General features: G+C 41.5%; 1 long non-coding RNA gene across 3 annotated transcripts in view; it reads right to left on the bottom strand.

Moving 5' to 3' along the window:
- Positions 1 to 16,017, bottom strand: part of LOC133364891 (uncharacterized) — a 52,519-nt gene extending 36,502 nt beyond the window's left edge. Inside the window, exons 1-3 of one of the 3 annotated variants that reach the window (XR_009758047.1) lie at positions 15,374 to 16,017; positions 10,211 to 10,306; positions 2,429 to 3,974 (exon numbers count right to left, since the gene is read on the bottom strand). This is a non-coding gene — a long non-coding RNA (uncharacterized LOC133364891). Of the gene's footprint in view, positions 1 to 2,428; positions 3,975 to 10,210; positions 10,307 to 15,252; positions 15,333 to 15,373 lie in introns of those variants that run through there. The other 2 variants (XR_009758045.1, XR_009758046.1) reach the window with 2 other exon arrangements.
- Positions 16,018 to 16,644: the final 627 nt, after the last annotated feature.

The following is a 16,644-nucleotide window of genomic DNA, read 5'->3' as shown; positions in this document are numbered from 1 at the left end:
TTTCCTGGTTGTTTTTTCCCCTGGGAACCGTAGAAAGCTTTACAAGCCAGTCCAAGGAGAACTGCAGAGAGCTTGCCCATCTTGTAGGGTGGATACCTAAAGCTAATATACTATTAGTCCCTATGGCCTATACTATTGTTGATGGTTGGGGGCAGGCCATAGCTTCATAGTCAGGCACTCTTGGTGAGAAATCCCCCATTAATATCTATCAACTGTCCTGCTCACCTTCTGCAGACATAAGAATTTAAATAAACACTGAACAGAGCTTTCCTAATCATGTTACTCACCCTTGGAAAAGGGCCACAACCGCCCCCCCCACTCCAATCAGAGATTTTATGTAAGCAGGAAAAATATCTAAGCTTGACTGAACATTGTGGATTAGTAATAAAAGCTACATTTCCTCATATTTGTGCACCACGGCTGTTTTCTACAGACAGAACTTATGGGCCTCAGTTCAGCTAAACCTTATCCTGGGAGCTTCTGCCTATAAGAAATCAGTGTCCCTGCCAGACTAGAAGGCTGACTGGCTCATTATCCATCCTTATTATGTGCTTTTCACCTTTCCAATTTTCACCTTTTTCAAAGCTTCCCTTACTTGAAGACCTCCTCTATTCAGTAAACTCAAAAGGGCTCAAATCAGTTTTTTTTTTCTTATATTGGTCTATATTGCATATATAAAACTGACACTGGTATGGATTGCGTCTCATCTCCGTTTGACAGTTTATCCTTCAACTACAGCCACAGGCAGCAGAAAACTCTGCAAGCTACAGGATACTTTTTTGCCATTTTGCATGGAAAAGGCCTAAACCAGGAGAAGCTTCCCAGATGTAGTTGGGCAATAACTCCCTATCATCTTCTGTCAGCATGCCCAATGTCCAGAGATTATGGGAGCTGGAGTCCAACAGCATCTGGAAGGCACCATGTAGGCTACTACTGGCCTAAGTGTGCCATACACGGAGTCAGTTAGTAGGCTCAGGTGCTTAATAGCAGTGTGCTGAGCTGGTAGGGTGGTTTTCACCACAGAGAAGATTGTTTTCTTCATGAGCAAATCCTGGCTCCTGAGAATAGGAATGTAACTGATGACACTGATTGGTACCAATGGAACCTTTCCTTTCCAAGGCAGCTTTGAGGCAGGATATGCAACCCGCCACTGCTATTGTTAAGGGAAGGAGGGAACAGACACATTGAAAGCATTAATGCATTTAGTATCATGTCTGTTTGAGCCTTGACAGAAAGCAAAACTGCCCTGGAAAATACAAAAAGCAAGAGGATGGGATTGTTTCATTGCTTTGGAGGGACTGTCTTGCTTAAGATCGAAGCAGTAGAAGGCACTCTGCTCGGGGTTAGGAGAAAGAATTTGCTACTATAGTGTGCTTTTCAGCTCAATGCCCTAGCATTTGACAGGAATCTACTCCTGAATAGATTCATATGAAATGATACTCAGCCACTTCCTTTCACTGCAAAGTCATTAAAATAAATAAACCTAAGGTGGTCATTATTCTTGGCTCTAAAAACCTTATGTAGGAATGCACACTTTCTTAATTTTCAGCATACCCACCCCAGCCAAAATCGCATCTACATTTTTGGTTTACCATTCTAATTAGCTGGCCTCATCAACACCATCTTTCATTATTTTAGTAGTACATCAGGTGCTGTGATGAACACTTTCTTACGATTAAAACATTGAACACAACAGTATGTTTCATCAGAGGCATTATCTAGTCAATTTCTACCACATGGGACTGTTTTGCCCATAATTCCCCCAACCATGTGAAAAGTGGACTCCCATACCACTTTGGTGGAGACTTTATTTTCTCAAAAATACACTTTAGGATTGGCACTCCACAGGAGAAGAAAGACTGTTTTCTTTCCCCATTTTTTTAAGAGTCTCTTCATTGAAAAGGTATATAAAGGTCTGAAAATAATTTTCTTGCACCTTTCTCTTTGTAGACCCTGTCCAGATCTGAGAAAGGAACTACAGCACAGGCTCTTATTTTTTAAAAAGAGTCAATGGTAAATGCAAGTACCATATTCAACAGATTATATTCAAAGACTGTGTTTTATAATGTTTTAAACCATTTGTGGGATAATTCCTCTGACATTTCACACATGAAGCAAAATGCCACAAATTAGTTTGGTTTAAAAAAAAAAACACAAAGGAAATTTTAGCCTGTAGTCTTTAGCACTTCAAAACAAAATACAATGTACAACAATCTTAATTATTAAAATTGGACTGTTTATATACATATTTGTAAGCAGGAAATGGTAGTTTGGTATTCAAATACAAACAAATGCAATCAAAACTTTAATTAAACCAAAACTTTAAAACTATGTTGCAGAAAGGGCATAAAACTTTGAGAGAGCATAAAACACTTTTTTGCACGTATAATTTTGTGCCAAAGTAAAACTGTGTATGTTAAAAACTTACTTGCAATGTTGTTGTTAAAATAAGCCCGATTTTTTTGTTGCCGTTAAAATAACCCAGAATTCGCAGAGTAATGTAAGCATCCAAGAACTGCATTGCTCCACTCCTTGGGAATGCAGAGGAATCATTTCGATGTCTTCAAAAGTTCCATTTTTTTCAACATACCAAAAATGTAGCTGCGCTTACTCTTTTAAAGGGCCCTTGAGAGTTGATTGTTGAGATTTCTTCTTTTCAATATTACATGGCTGAATATTCACTCCAACTGAATCACTGTGCTCTTTTTATCAGCAATGGCATTTATCATCACTCTGCTTAGGTTATGTTACTGCTACATGCAGATATTTGAATCAAAATGAGACAATCCTCTCAAGCTGTGTGTGTTAAAGGAAAACATATGGAGGATTTCCTGCTGAGAGTTCCCAGCAGAGGCACAAATTCAAGGATGTGTGGAAACTACTTGTCAAAGCTTTCTCTTCATTTGCATCAACAGTATGCATCCATGTATGCAATGGAAGGATGAATTCATTACTACTGCTCTTCAAGATAACCTCTAATATATCTCCCATTCCCTTAAGCAATGCTCAGCTCAAAGGAGTAACTCAACAACCCAGTGAGGGTGGGGAAGGAGGCTTCCTTTGCATTTGGTTCCAGTAGCGTAACACTTGTTTTGGAATACCCTGCAGACCAATAGAAACTAATACATAGGTGAAGATATATATGCTAAAGCAACTAGTGTCTCATTTTATCTAGCCTCTTCCCTATTAATCCACTTCAGGTCCATCACATACAAAATACTTTGTAAAACCAGGGTCTGGAAAATTATTCCTTGAAAGGATAAATGCTATAATACTCTTCTGCTTCCTGGCTCTCTGTGTTAAACTAAAGACACTAGTTGCTTTGGCATCAAGGGACATTTTGATAAAATGAAAGTAACTCCCACCTATCTAGTACAGACTAACTTGAAATAATAGATGAAATAATAGAATCAAAAAATAGTAGAATTGGAAGGGGCTGTAAGGCCGTCAAGTCCAACCCTCTCTACATAAATAGCAGCATTTTAATATATTTTGTGTGGTTTATTTGTGCTATATACATATTCTGCCTATACTAGGTACACAAGGCAGTTTACAATAAAGTATCAACACAAACACTACAGACTGTTATCAGGTCCAAGATTAAAATGCACACTCTATCCATGACCTGAAAGTCTGAAAGGAGCTTCTAAGTGTAATCTGTTGAATGTGCTAGGTAGCTTCCTCACAACTGGAAACTTGTCCATTCAGCCTAACATACTTAGAAGCCACTTTCAGATCTTCCTGCTCAACACAGGAAAGTTGTGGGTGGAGTGGACATGCCTGACACATTCACGCCTGTACATTCTTGTTGAGTGCCTGAAGAGGTCTAGATTTCCCCCCAAAATGTGACTTGGTGAACCATTCACTGATTGTCTGGATCAACCCTAAGCTTGAATATCCAGGCAAAAGACTGAAGGCTGGCTCTTTGAGAATGTAACGGTCTTTCAGGTTTTTGCTGTTGGAAGGAGCCACACCTAGAAAGAGGAATATGCAATCTTAGATCCTGAATGTAACAAATATTTCATTACGGATTTTCCCCCTATCTACAGTGTTTTAATAATCTCTTGATTTTATGTCTTGCAACAACCTAATATTTTTCCACAAGAGACCTGAAGCCAAATAATTATTTTAGAAACTCAGACTGCATTTTATGATTAAATAGTGAGATCTGAGCCCTTGTGATTTGGCATGGGGGAGGAGGGGAACTCAGGCTGCCTAAGGGTCGAGCAACAAAACCACAAATAAGCAGCATCTAAAATTTATTGCTTCTTAAATGTTCACAGCTGAAGCCATTTTCAGTGCAAGTGGAAGATAGAAAGAATGTCTTATAATTCTAGGATTTAATAATATTGAAAATGCTTTCCTTCCTCATGTATCTAATAAAGGAGATAGAGTGGCCAATAAAAAGAGATGGAATGAAGAAGTGGAGGGAGGCAGCTGAATGTAGAAGAGAGAAGTGGACTCAGTAATAATGAGCAAGGAAAATATCAAAAAGTCTCTACATGGGGGAGAATGGAGAGGAGAAAAGGGCTGTGAAAATAAATAGGGAAGAGAAAAAAAGGCAAAATGCATAAGAGGAACAAAACACCTGTAAAGACTCACCTAAGTTGAAAAAGGTGAAGGAGAAGGTGGAGGTAAACACATATTGCAATCCAGAGAATCATGGCCATGGCGCAGCAAAAAGGCCACCTGCATGTGAACTGGACCCAATACAAGTGCCTGGGGCAACAGGGAGTGCCCCTCACTCATCTTCTCATCTGGTCCTATGCTCAATGTAGAGATCAATATACACAATACATGTTACTGTGTGCATGGAATGTCCAGCTATTTCTACCAGCTGGATGGGGAAAAGGTGTCTGTCGCCTTTAGTAGGGGGAAGAGGGTAGGAAATTCATGAATGCTTCTTGCCAGACATACATGAATGTACAGGGCTTCCTCAAATTCTGCAACACATAGATTCATATCCCTTCCTATAAGCAACACAAGAATATACGTCCCTTCCTATAAGCAACCACAAATAAAACCCCTCTCATTTGCATGCAGGGATCCTAAGTTAAGTATACTAGTAGAATAATCTTATGTACCGTGCTGCAGGATGGGTCTGTGTGTGGAGATCCACTGTGGACTGTCCACCATATCCACAGCCCTGCCAATTCAGAGGAGCCAGGGAGGAGGGACAACTTTTTTGTCTCTTTAAAAAAAAGAAGGCAATGTGTTTCTTCCCTCATTGTGGTCACTTGCTCAGAGGCTCATGCAGTTAAAGGCTTGGTTTGGGGGGGGGCAGGTGTTGGGGAATAGATTCCGGGGGGCTTAGGTGTTTGATGATCCAAGCCCATCCCTGACACACACCCCCAGCACTCCCTAATTGAGGCCCTATAACCTGTGGAGTGGAACTTCCACCTCATCGTACAACTCTCTCCACCAGCCTGGAGGGCAGGGCCGACTTATCCAGTAGGCACAGTGCCTAGGGCCCACGATACTTTTAGGGGCCCACAAAAACGTTTTAATTTCTTTTAAAATCAGAAGAAAAAAATGAACTTTTAGGGTCGAAGAAAATCTTTTAATTTTTTTCTCACATCAGAAAAAAATGAAATTTTAGGCCCCACAAAAATCTATTAAATTTTGCCTAAAACAGAAAATAAAATAAAATGTTGAAGTATTTAAAGTTATATCAAAAATAATTTGTAATATTGATATTATTATGGAGGAAGGGGCCCATGAAGGCAAAACTGCCTAGGGCCGATGAGAGTCATAATGTGGCCCTGCTGGGGAGGGGGAGCGCAGTTTAAGATCCCTCCCTTAATGGAGGATGGTACACTAAGACAAATGGGGCACTAGTACCCACCAAATTCAGTCTGCACTGCACTGCTGGCGAGATCCCAACAGCAGCCCAAATTTCTTAGTGGCATCTATACACAAATATCAGCTGGTTTTCATATGCACATTTTATGCAAATGCATGTCATGGTCCTGTACCCCAAGTCTTTTAATGACCTAACAATGTCCCTGATTTAAGCAACTTTATTTAGCACTCTAATAGCTCAATAGGATTGTAAAAGTAGTTAATACACACACAAATAGCAGAGCTAAAGCAACATTACAAAATGTTATCAGGGTGCAGATAATTTTATGCACGTCAAAACAAAAATTGCATTACTGAACTAGACTGAAAAGTCATTTTTAACAGACTCCTTTCATCTTCATTTGAGCTGTACATTGCTGCCATTGAAGGGGGGAGTAATTAAAGTACATAGGACTGCAATGAATCTAGGGTTTGTTTTTTAAATGCCATAAAAATAATCAGCCCAGCTACTCATACCAATCATTAAAATAAACTTTTCTTGTGCTCTACATTTCCATTCACTATACTAATAGGACAGCAGTAAAGTTTATGTAGCCCATAAGTTGTGAGAAAATACATTTTGCTCCAGATAGCTAGCATAAAAGTAATTACTGTTATAAACTTACAGTACAGTAGAGTCACATTTGGCAAGCATCCGGATTTTATGGGGAAATTAACAGAATGCTAGATGCAGGTTGCAGGGGGAGGGAGGAAGAGGCTTCAGACTATAACAGAGATAAAATTCAACATCTATGCCTCTTCAACTGAATATTCTAGTTTTTTGGTAATTATTGTTCCCATTATTGCCTACTTTTCCAGGTCACTTTATAAACAACTATTCCACTCAAACTCTCCTTAAAAGCAGACAGGGATGGGCAAATTTGTGAGTTATGGCTTCTCTCTGTTTCTCAGTTTTGCAATCTTAAATTCAGTTCTCCACATTTCCGCTTCAGTTTGCAATAAAAAAAGTCCTCATGAAAATTGATCAGCATTTTAATGTGAATTTCTCCTAATATACACATTTTCTATGCAATTTTGCCTATTACACATCTTTGCAAACCAATTTTCCCTAATATAATGCATTTTTGTATATACTTTTCACCAATATAATGAATTGCTATAGTATTTTCACTGATATATGTATTGTATGCACATTGTATCCTAGCATATGCATTTCAAAAATTCAGAGAAGTGCACATTTTAAAGGACAGCTGTGTTTTGGCTTGCATAGTGCTTCAAAAAGTTCAAATTAGGGGTTAGCCTTTAAATAGCAATTGAATTGAAGTTCTCCCTTCATCTCTACTGGAGGAGAATGGGAGAGAAGAAAAGATGAGGGCGGATTAATTGTAGAACTTCTCTTTATCTTAGCGGTGCTCAGAACACACCACTTTTTTCCAGGTGTGGTAATGAAAGGCAATAAGTTATTCTTGACTACCATTAATATCGTTCTTGACTAGACTTCCAAAAATGTAAGGTAAAAATCTGCTTGGCTGATCTTGCAAGAAAGAAGTGAGTTTACAACATACAAAAAGTGAAATATAAACCTCCCCAGCACTCTGCATGAATGAGAAATCTGGAAAGAACAACAGTGATATCGTTTGGAATGTCAAGTACAGCACAGGGATGCTGTAACCAACAGTTTATGTATAATATACGAATAAAATGGTATATGTTAGCAATAAAAGCAAAGTAAGTTTGAGTACTAACTATTGCATGACGATGTTGCTCATTACAGGATTATCTGCATGTAGAAGTAAATATTAAACAGCATCATAGTGCTGCAGAGCTTGGAAAAGTTACTTTTTTGAACTACAACTCCCATCAGCCCAATCCAGTGGCCATGCTGGCTGGGGCTGATGGGAGTTGTAGTTTTAAAAAAGTAACTTTTCCAAGCTCTGGGGTGTGGCATAACACAACATGGCTGCCCTGGGGGGCACAGCACAACACAAGATTAGAATGCAGTCATTGCTGCTTTACCCCCCACCCCCAAAAAACCCTCATGTTTACCAGGGGAAGTCAGCTATGTCCTTCTGGTCCTGATTGTGGAGATACAGCTGTTAAAGGCACAAGAACCCTGTTTTCCACAATGTCAATCCTAAACCAAAGCCTAGGCTGCCATCCTGTACCCACCTACCTGGGTGTAAGACCCATTAAACATAAAGAGACTTACTGCTGAAGCAGACATGCATACTATTGTACTGTAAGTTAACTATACAATGAATTCTTAATGAATCCCTAGCCCTCTTTCACACTTTTCACATTTGCCGTTTGAGGAGGGGGTTAACATTCATCAGCAGTTACTGTGTAGTAGCATTGGTCGAAATCCCTCCTGTGCCATCTCTAGTGGTAGTTACTCAAATGCATGCATGTACGCAGACATACATGGGTCTAAGTTACATGTTAGGTCAAATGTATGAAAGCATTAAACCTATCTGGTGGCGTTTAATAGAAGCTGCTGGATGTGTATGTGTCAGAATTGGACTATGGCATGCAAAGAAGAAATAATGCTTTCCCCTCCACACTGTGGACCTCATTAAAGTTACTCTTGAAAAACTGCTCTTTGATATTGGAGAAAAGCTGCTACTGGTACCAATAGCATCTTAAATGTAATCACACATTTAACACAACATGTAATTCAGCAATTTTTATCTTGAGCAATGGCACAGCCTCCTATAGCAATTTATTTTGTTTCACACACACACACACACACTTCAAACCAAGGGTGGCAATCCTGGGCTACAGGCAGCAGTAGGCAAACAATCAGGTCTGCAACTCACCCCTGACTTTTCAGCACTAGATTGCTGCATGCTCAGCTAAGTAAACCAGAGCCAAAACCAAACTCAGTAAACTACAGCCAAACCCGAAAGCACGCTTCATACGTATTCCGGAGTAACACTTGAAACACTTGCAAAAAACATTGGCAATCAATGGCATGTTAATATCCTCAGGTTAGTTTTCATCTGACATATTTATAAAATATACAGCATGCATATCTGGATTGGCATATACACATGATCTGAGAGTAATGGAGCCTTTGCTGTTAAATCTTTAAATTACACTACCTTGGAATCTAATTACTATGCATTATTCTAATTCAGGGATGCTTTATAGATACAGAGATCAGTGTGCTCTAGAGAGTTGTTCAACTATGCTTCCCAAGTTGCTGTTTTCCAGGTTTTTGTTTTTGTTTTAAAGAAATTATGGAAGCAATTGTTCATATCCATTGCAGCTTGGACCTGGACCCTTCAGTTTATGTTGCATGAGGAGGTAGACAGATAGCCATGAGAAGCAACCACCTCTTCCAAAGTGAAGGGTTTTTGTGGGTCTGTGTGTTGCAGGATGGGTTCTGAGGCCCCACCACCTAAGTTTTAGGGTCTAAGCCTCAGAAAAACAGGCAATGCTACCTGTGGCTGGTGACTCTGACACAGCTCTTTTAAAATTTGTATTGCAAATGGGAGTCAAAGCAGGCTCCAAATGGGCTTTGCAGTTTGGATGCCATGTTGGAAAATGCCAAGAGGACATACATTGCGATCACTTTTTTCTAGGGTTTTTTGAACTTCTAGTTCTTTAATGCTACGACGTTGCTATGGGATCTTGGGTAGTTCTTATGCCGATGTGGCCCAAGTTGTGAGAATCAAAATGGCAACAGCCCCAACCCCAGTTTGGGGACATCCCAAGAAAGTTGAAGGATGGAGCAAAACACAATGTGAAAACTTTGCTCCAATGCACAGGGCTGGAATTAGAAATTATCTGCTCTAGTCAAGGTTGCCTAGAAACAGAGCACTCACCAGTTTTACTACTTAAGCCATTAAGAGTTTTCCCCACCTTGAAGCCTCCATCCTAACAAGAAACAGCTACCTGTGTGCTTCTAATGAATGTGGGACTCTTAACTGCAACAGCTTCAGCAGGAAAGTGTCAAGTTACTATAAAGGAATGGTTTCAGGTCAGCATTAAATCCATGAGCTGTTCGGAGTACTAGAACAAGGGTGGGGAACCTCTGCCTCTCTTGATGTTGTTAGATGCCAACTCCCATCAGCCCCTACCATCATGGTGGGGAGCTGTACTCCAGCACTATCTGGAGGGCCACAGAACCCTCATTCCTGTGCTAGAGGCCACTTCAGTTTTAGCTCCATAATAGTGTCATTTTGATCCAGGTGGGATTCTCTGATAAAAACAAACCAACACCTTTACCGATTTTGCATGCAAAGAAACTCCAGCACCAAAGAAACTATCACTTATCCTTCCTGGAAAAGCATGTTGACATCCCTATCAGGAATTGGGTTCTCTGTCCACTCATGACTATACATACACAAAACATGCAATAGTCGCATGTGGAACTGGGTTCATTGCACAGTAGTATGTCACCTACCTCATCTCCATGTCTCTACAACTCCACTTCCGTATGAATCCCATTGCAATCCTGTGGATGTTTGTTTAGAAATCCTGTGATGTTCATTGGTGCTTACTGCCATGTAATTGTAATAATAATAATAATAATAATAATAAAATTTAATTTATGTGTCGCCTATCAGGCCGATGGCCACTCTAGGCGACGTACATGTAAACAGTTAAAACACAATGCGATAAAATACATTAATACAATATATAAACAATACAGCAGCAACAACAATACTAGTGCAGGGTAAGAGGCATTTCAGTCATAGAAGTTAACCCTCCCCAGAAATCCCAAAGGCCTGTTGAAAGAGCCAGGTCTTTAAGGCTTTACGAAATACATTTAGGGAAGAGGCGTGCCGTAGATCTTGTGGGAGGGAGTTCCAGAGGGTGGGGGCCGCCACTGAGAATGCCCTCTCTTGTCCCCGCCAATCTAGCTGTTTTTGTCGGCGGGATTGAGAGAAGGCCCTGTGTAGCTGATCTTGTCAGGCGGCATAATTGGTGGTGTTGAAGGCGCTCCTTTAGATAAACTGGGCCGAGACCGTATAGGGATTTAAAGGTTAATACCAACACCTTGAAATGGGCCCGGAAGACAACTGGAAGCCAGTGTAGATCGAACAACACTGGTGTGATGTGATCCCGGCGGCGACTATTCGTAAGTAGTCGAGCCGCCGCGTTTTGTATAAGTTGTAGTTTCCGGACCGTTTTCAAGGGTAACCCCACGTAGAGCGCATTACAGTAATCCAATTGAGAGGTGACCAGGGCGTGTACTACCAGTGGGAGCTGATGAACAGGAAGGTAGGGTTGCAGCCTTCGTATGAGGTGTAGTTGATACCAGGCTGCCCGGCTCACTGCCGAAATCTGAGCCTCTATGGACAGCCTGGAATCAAGCACAACCCCAAGGCTGCAGACCTGGTCCTTCAGGGGTAGACTCACCCCATTGAACTTCAGGTCAACATCTCCCAACCTTCTCTTGTCCCCCACGAGTAGCACCTCGGTCTTATCAGGGTTCAACTTCAGCTTGTTCCTTCCCATCCATCCACTCACGGATTCCAGGCACTTGGACAAGGTCTCCACAGCCAACTCTGGTGAAGATTTAAACGAGAGATAGAGCTGAGTGTCATCCGCATATTGGTGACACTGCAGCCCAAATCTCCTAATGATTGTCCCCAGCGGCTTCATATAAATGTTAAATAGCATGGGAGAGAGGATAGAGCCCTGTGGCACACCACAATTGAGAGGCCAAGGGTCTGAAACCTCCTCCCCCAATGCTACCTGTTGGTACCTATCGGAGAGAAAGGAACGGAACCACTGTAATACAGTGCCTCCAATTCCCAATCCCTCCAGGCGATGTAAAAGGATACTGTGGTCGACAGTATCAAAAGCCGCTGAGAGATCGAGGAGGACAAGAAAGGTGAATTCTCCCCTATCTAATGCCCTCCTCATATCATCTACCAGAGCGACCAAGGCTGTTTCAGTTCCGTGACCAGTCCTGAAACCCGATTGGTATGGATCCAAGTAATCCGTTTCATCCAAGTGTGTCGACAACTGGTTGGCCACCACTCGCTCAATGACCTTGCCAAAGAATGGTAGGTTCGAAATTGGGTGAAAATTATTGAAAACTTGGGGATCCAAGGAGGGCTTCTTCAAGATGGGCTTTACAATTGCCTCCTTTAAGGCTGATGGCATCACACCCTCTTTCAAGGATGCGTTTACCACCGCTTTAATCCCCATGCCCAATTTCTCTCTGCAGCTCATAAGGAGCCACGATGGGCAAGGATCAGTTAGGCAAGTGGTAGGCTTCACAGTCGAAAGCACCTTGTCCACATCCTCAGAAGGGAGAAGCTGAAACCGATCCCAACTTACCGGCATGCAACTGGCCAACTCTGGTTCACTTACTGTATCCACGGCGCACAGGATCGAGCTCCGTAAGTGTTCGATTTTATCGGCGAAGTGCTTTGCCAATATGTCACAGGAGGCCTTTGACTGTTCCAAGGGTTCCTGGGCAACTGGACCGACCAGGCTTCGGACCACCTGGAACAGCCTCCTGGGACAGCACTCCGCAGACGCAATAGAGGCAGCAAAGAAAGCCTTCTTTCCTGCCTTTATTGCCACTTGGTAGGCAGCTACTGCTGCTCTAACCTGTGTCCGGACATCTTCGGAGCGGGATTTCCGCCACCGGCGTTCTAGTCGTCTCACCTCCTGTCTCAGAGTACGCAACCGTGGTGTATACCACGGTGCTAACTGAGTTCTATTCAGGGGGAGAGGATGTTTCGGAGCCACCCGGTCTAATGCCCTGGTGATCCCATCATTCCACTCCCTCACCAGGGTTTCGACCGGGCGACTTTCAGCAGGTTCCAATTCCCCTAGCGCAGTCAGGAATCCATCCGGATCCATCAGGCACCTGGGGCGGACCATTCTAATAGGTCCTTCGCCCCTGCGGAGGGGGCGTGGCATTGAGAAGTCTATGTTTACCAGGTAGTGATCTGACCATGACACAGGGGTGGAATAAACCACTCCCAACTTCAGAGCACTTCTCTCCTCTCCCAGGACAAACACAAGGTCGAGAGCATGACCGGCTACATGGGTGGGCCCAATATTACTAAGGTGCAGTTCCCAGGAAGCCATGGTTTCCAGGAAATCCCGAGGGGCTCCAGTGAGAGTGGTCTCGGCATGCACGTTGAAGTCACCCAGCACTAGCAATTCTGGGGACAATGCCCGTACAGCCGAGACCACCTCCAGCACCTCGGCCAGGGAGTCTGCTGTGCAGCGGGGTGGGCGGTACACCAGCAGGATCCCCAAACTGCCCTTCGGGCCCAATCTCCAGTACATACAATCATTGTGCATAGGATTGCAGCCTAAATTATTTGACCATACCTTAAAGAATAATATTTGAATATTAGGCAGGCTATCTTTTCGGCACCTTTTGAAGACTTTCCTCTTTCAACAAGCATTTTAGGTTGAGACCTATCCCAGTCTGCATCTGTGTTAGAATTGCTTAATATGTTTTTTAATAATGTTTTTAACCCCTTTTCAAAGTTTTTTTTAAAATGTCTTTAAGTCTGTTTTGTTTTAATGTATTTTAAGATCTGTTTTTATGATGTTTTAAAGTGTTTTTAGTGCTTTGTTTGCTGCCCTGGGCTCCTGCTGGGAAGAAGGGCGGGATACAAATTAAATAATAAATAAATAAAGCCTACATAGAGAGAGAGAGAGAGAGAGAACATTTTTCTCCATATATTTTGTTGACACAGACTAAGCATAACAGGCTTTTTCTAATTTCTTCCCTAAAGTAATTTTCTTAAATGCTTTGCCTTATGCATACATACATGTGATTGAAATTCATAAATACAATGCATAATAGGAATCAATTCATGCTCTAAAAAACAAACATAGTACTCCAAAGGCTAAAAGCACACAAACAAGAGCTGACTTTTAGCCACTGGGGTTTTCTTCTTCCACAGGAGTCTTAATGCAAATTCAAAACAAGAGCCAGCACTAGCAATTGCTGTTCATCACAGAATATTATGCAGCACGAAAAACATTTGAATTGAAACAGGCAGAAACATGCCTTAAGAACTTCGTAACAGTCACGGTCCCTTAATAGTCTGTAAAAGTAGGGAAGGGCCTACAATTTCCTGATCTTAAGGCAACATTTAAGGAGCTGCAAGAGGAGGCAAAACTACATTTTAAGAAAGTATCTGAATAGCTATTTTTTAAAAAAGGCGGGGGATAGAAAGCACAACACAGATAAGAAAAATATTTCCTCCTCATTTTAAACTTTAGTAGACATCACAATTACAAACCCCAGAGTCAAATTACAAGTCAGTCCTAGCAACTGATGGACAGACAGACAACTACTGCCATCAATAACAGTTTCTTTCTCCCTTGCTTTCTCAAAATAAAGGTTTTTAGCCTCTTTCTCAACCTAGTCAGATCAAAGGGAAGTTTCCATATTAGCTGCCAAATATGCACATTTTGCTACTAAGAGGACCATACATTTTAAGCTCTCCAAAACCTGTTTTGCTATTTGCTACCACCTGCGTTTTATCAGACCCAGAGAACTTTTGGTACAAACACATTGTCCATCTTGCTGGGTAATATTAAGTGTCAGCACCTCTTTTTCTCCTGTAATAGTAAAAGTCATGCAACAAGCAAAACAGGGAGAAAACTCCATTAAAAAAACATACTTGGTCAAGAACAAGTTTTAAAAACCCTATAAACTGTGGTGTTCTGTGTGTGGATGGATGGGTAGACAGACAGATACAGAATGTTTCAAGTTACAAAGTCTGTGATTTAACAGCTTGTAGTGGAGAGGGCAACTGATTATCATTTAACAAAGGAAAGGGTTCTTTCCCTCCCCCTGCAGTCCTTCATGCTGAGTAAAAGATGGAAAAAACCCCACCTCATTTAAAATTCAATTTGAAGAATCATGCTCTTATTCCATAATACCTTGCAAATCCACCTTTGGTTTCATATAAGTCTCTACTTCCCACTGGTTATACATTGCAGCAAAACCTTGTCTGTGAAGCTATCGCACTACAGTTTCTCAAGTATTCTATTTGAGAGATCAGTGGATGTATGAGTATTCATTATTCCTCTACTTCCCACCCACCCATGTTTGCTCATTCCATTGAAGTATGCACCTTTTAAAAGGCTTCCATCTACGGTATTTCTTAAGAACCCCCTTTTCAGAGCTGGTTTGCTAGATTCAGGAGCCACAATTTTTCTCCTTTGCACAGAATAAGACACAGAATGTCATGTACTTATTAACTTCTTCCTTTCTGCATTATTTCTGCATGTTCAGCATTACTTCATCATAACCCCTGAAGGTGAAGGTCATTAAAGCTGTGAAAAATGGTACATGCTTTACTAGTCCTTTGTAGATCATTAACTTTTTCAACCTGTAAGTCTTGGTTTAGACTGCAGACAAGTAGTTTTTTTAAACACAAACACACAATACCTTTACTATTACAAGAGCTTATTAAGTACAGTTTAGTCTACAGCCAATACAACACTGACCTTTCCTCTCCCCTTTTCTTTATACTGTTATAGTGGCTGTACTGTTACGGCTAGTTTGCCTTACTCTGAAAAAGTCAAATCTGCCACGCTCTTCATTTAAGAGAGAAAAACAGAGCTTTACCTTTCAGAATAGGAGCCTTCTGCAAAAGAAGTCTTTCTGTGGCTTGCACCTGCTGCTGCTGCTGCTGCTTAATCAGGTTCCCTTCACTGCCCGTTCTCAAAGTCTTTTCACCTGAACTAATTTTGCTACTAAAGTCTTCTTTCCTAAGTGAAGGCAGTCTAGATCCTGTGTGAGTAGGTAGCGGTCCAGCTAAGCGAGAAGGTTTGGACATTGTGAATATGCAGGAATGTTACCTGATGCACAGGGCAAACACGCTTTTTACATATATAAATCCACCAATCCAAAATCTTTCTTTTCCTCTTTTTTTCAGCAGACTTGCCTGTGGAGATATTGTGCACCATGCAGTTACATTTAAACTACAATGCTGCCAGATGAGTATGCTTTAAATAAAAGGCACTGGGTGGCAGATAGTAAGATTTACTGCACCTGAGGAACATAAATGCATGTTAGGATACAGCAGACAACTGTTCTTCACTGGTGGAATCTCAAACCAACAGTGAAGAACAGTTGCTCTGTCATCTTCTGGCATGTACAGACTAGTCGCTGGACAGCCATCCAGTACAATAAGGCTGCCCCACCTAGCAAGGTAAAATAACAGAAATCACAATCCAGTTGTGCAGCTTACATCGGAACAATGAGACAATTGCCACTACATTCCATTTCCAGATGTCTATTTCAAACAAATGCATTCCTGCTTCAGCATATTTCCTTATCATGCCCCAAAAGTGGGCTGTTCAAGAGTTCTTTGGTGTTTGTCTGTAGCTAGTAATGTTTGCTTGAGCTACAGTGAAACACAAGCCTTGCTTTCAAGGAATGAAACCAACTCACATATATGGGCATTTCAAAAACCGATAGGCACTGGATATAATCGTAAGTTTTATAATGGCACAACCCCATCTTTGTCACTTGATCCTATTACTATACTTTAAGGATATAAAGAGCTACCTTGGCTTATAACAAGGTAGGCAAGCAATCCATTTAGCTCAGTATCTTGAATGATAGCAGCTCACCCGGCCTTAGACAATGAGGTTATCCGAGATCCTTTTATTTGGAGATCCAAAATATTGATTGATCCTGGAGCTTTTTTAAATGGAAGTATTGCCTTGCAACAAGGTCAAGGCAGCTTCCAATATCCTGCTCCCAACAGGAGCTAGTCAAACGTCTCTGCAAACTCTAAAATGGGCACCAAGGTTATGGCCACCCCTTGTTGTCAGCACTCCCTCTGAACACTGCGGTTCCATTCCATTGTGATGGCTAGTAATGGTTGTATT

The sequence above is a fragment of the Rhineura floridana genome, chromosome 10, assembly GCF_030035675.1.
Source record: "Rhineura floridana isolate rRhiFlo1 chromosome 10, rRhiFlo1.hap2, whole genome shotgun sequence".
NCBI lineage: Eukaryota > Metazoa > Chordata > Lepidosauria > Squamata > Rhineuridae > Rhineura > Rhineura floridana.
Note: the sequence above shows the minus strand (reverse complement) of the source record. Positions and strands in the feature narration are given on the sequence as shown.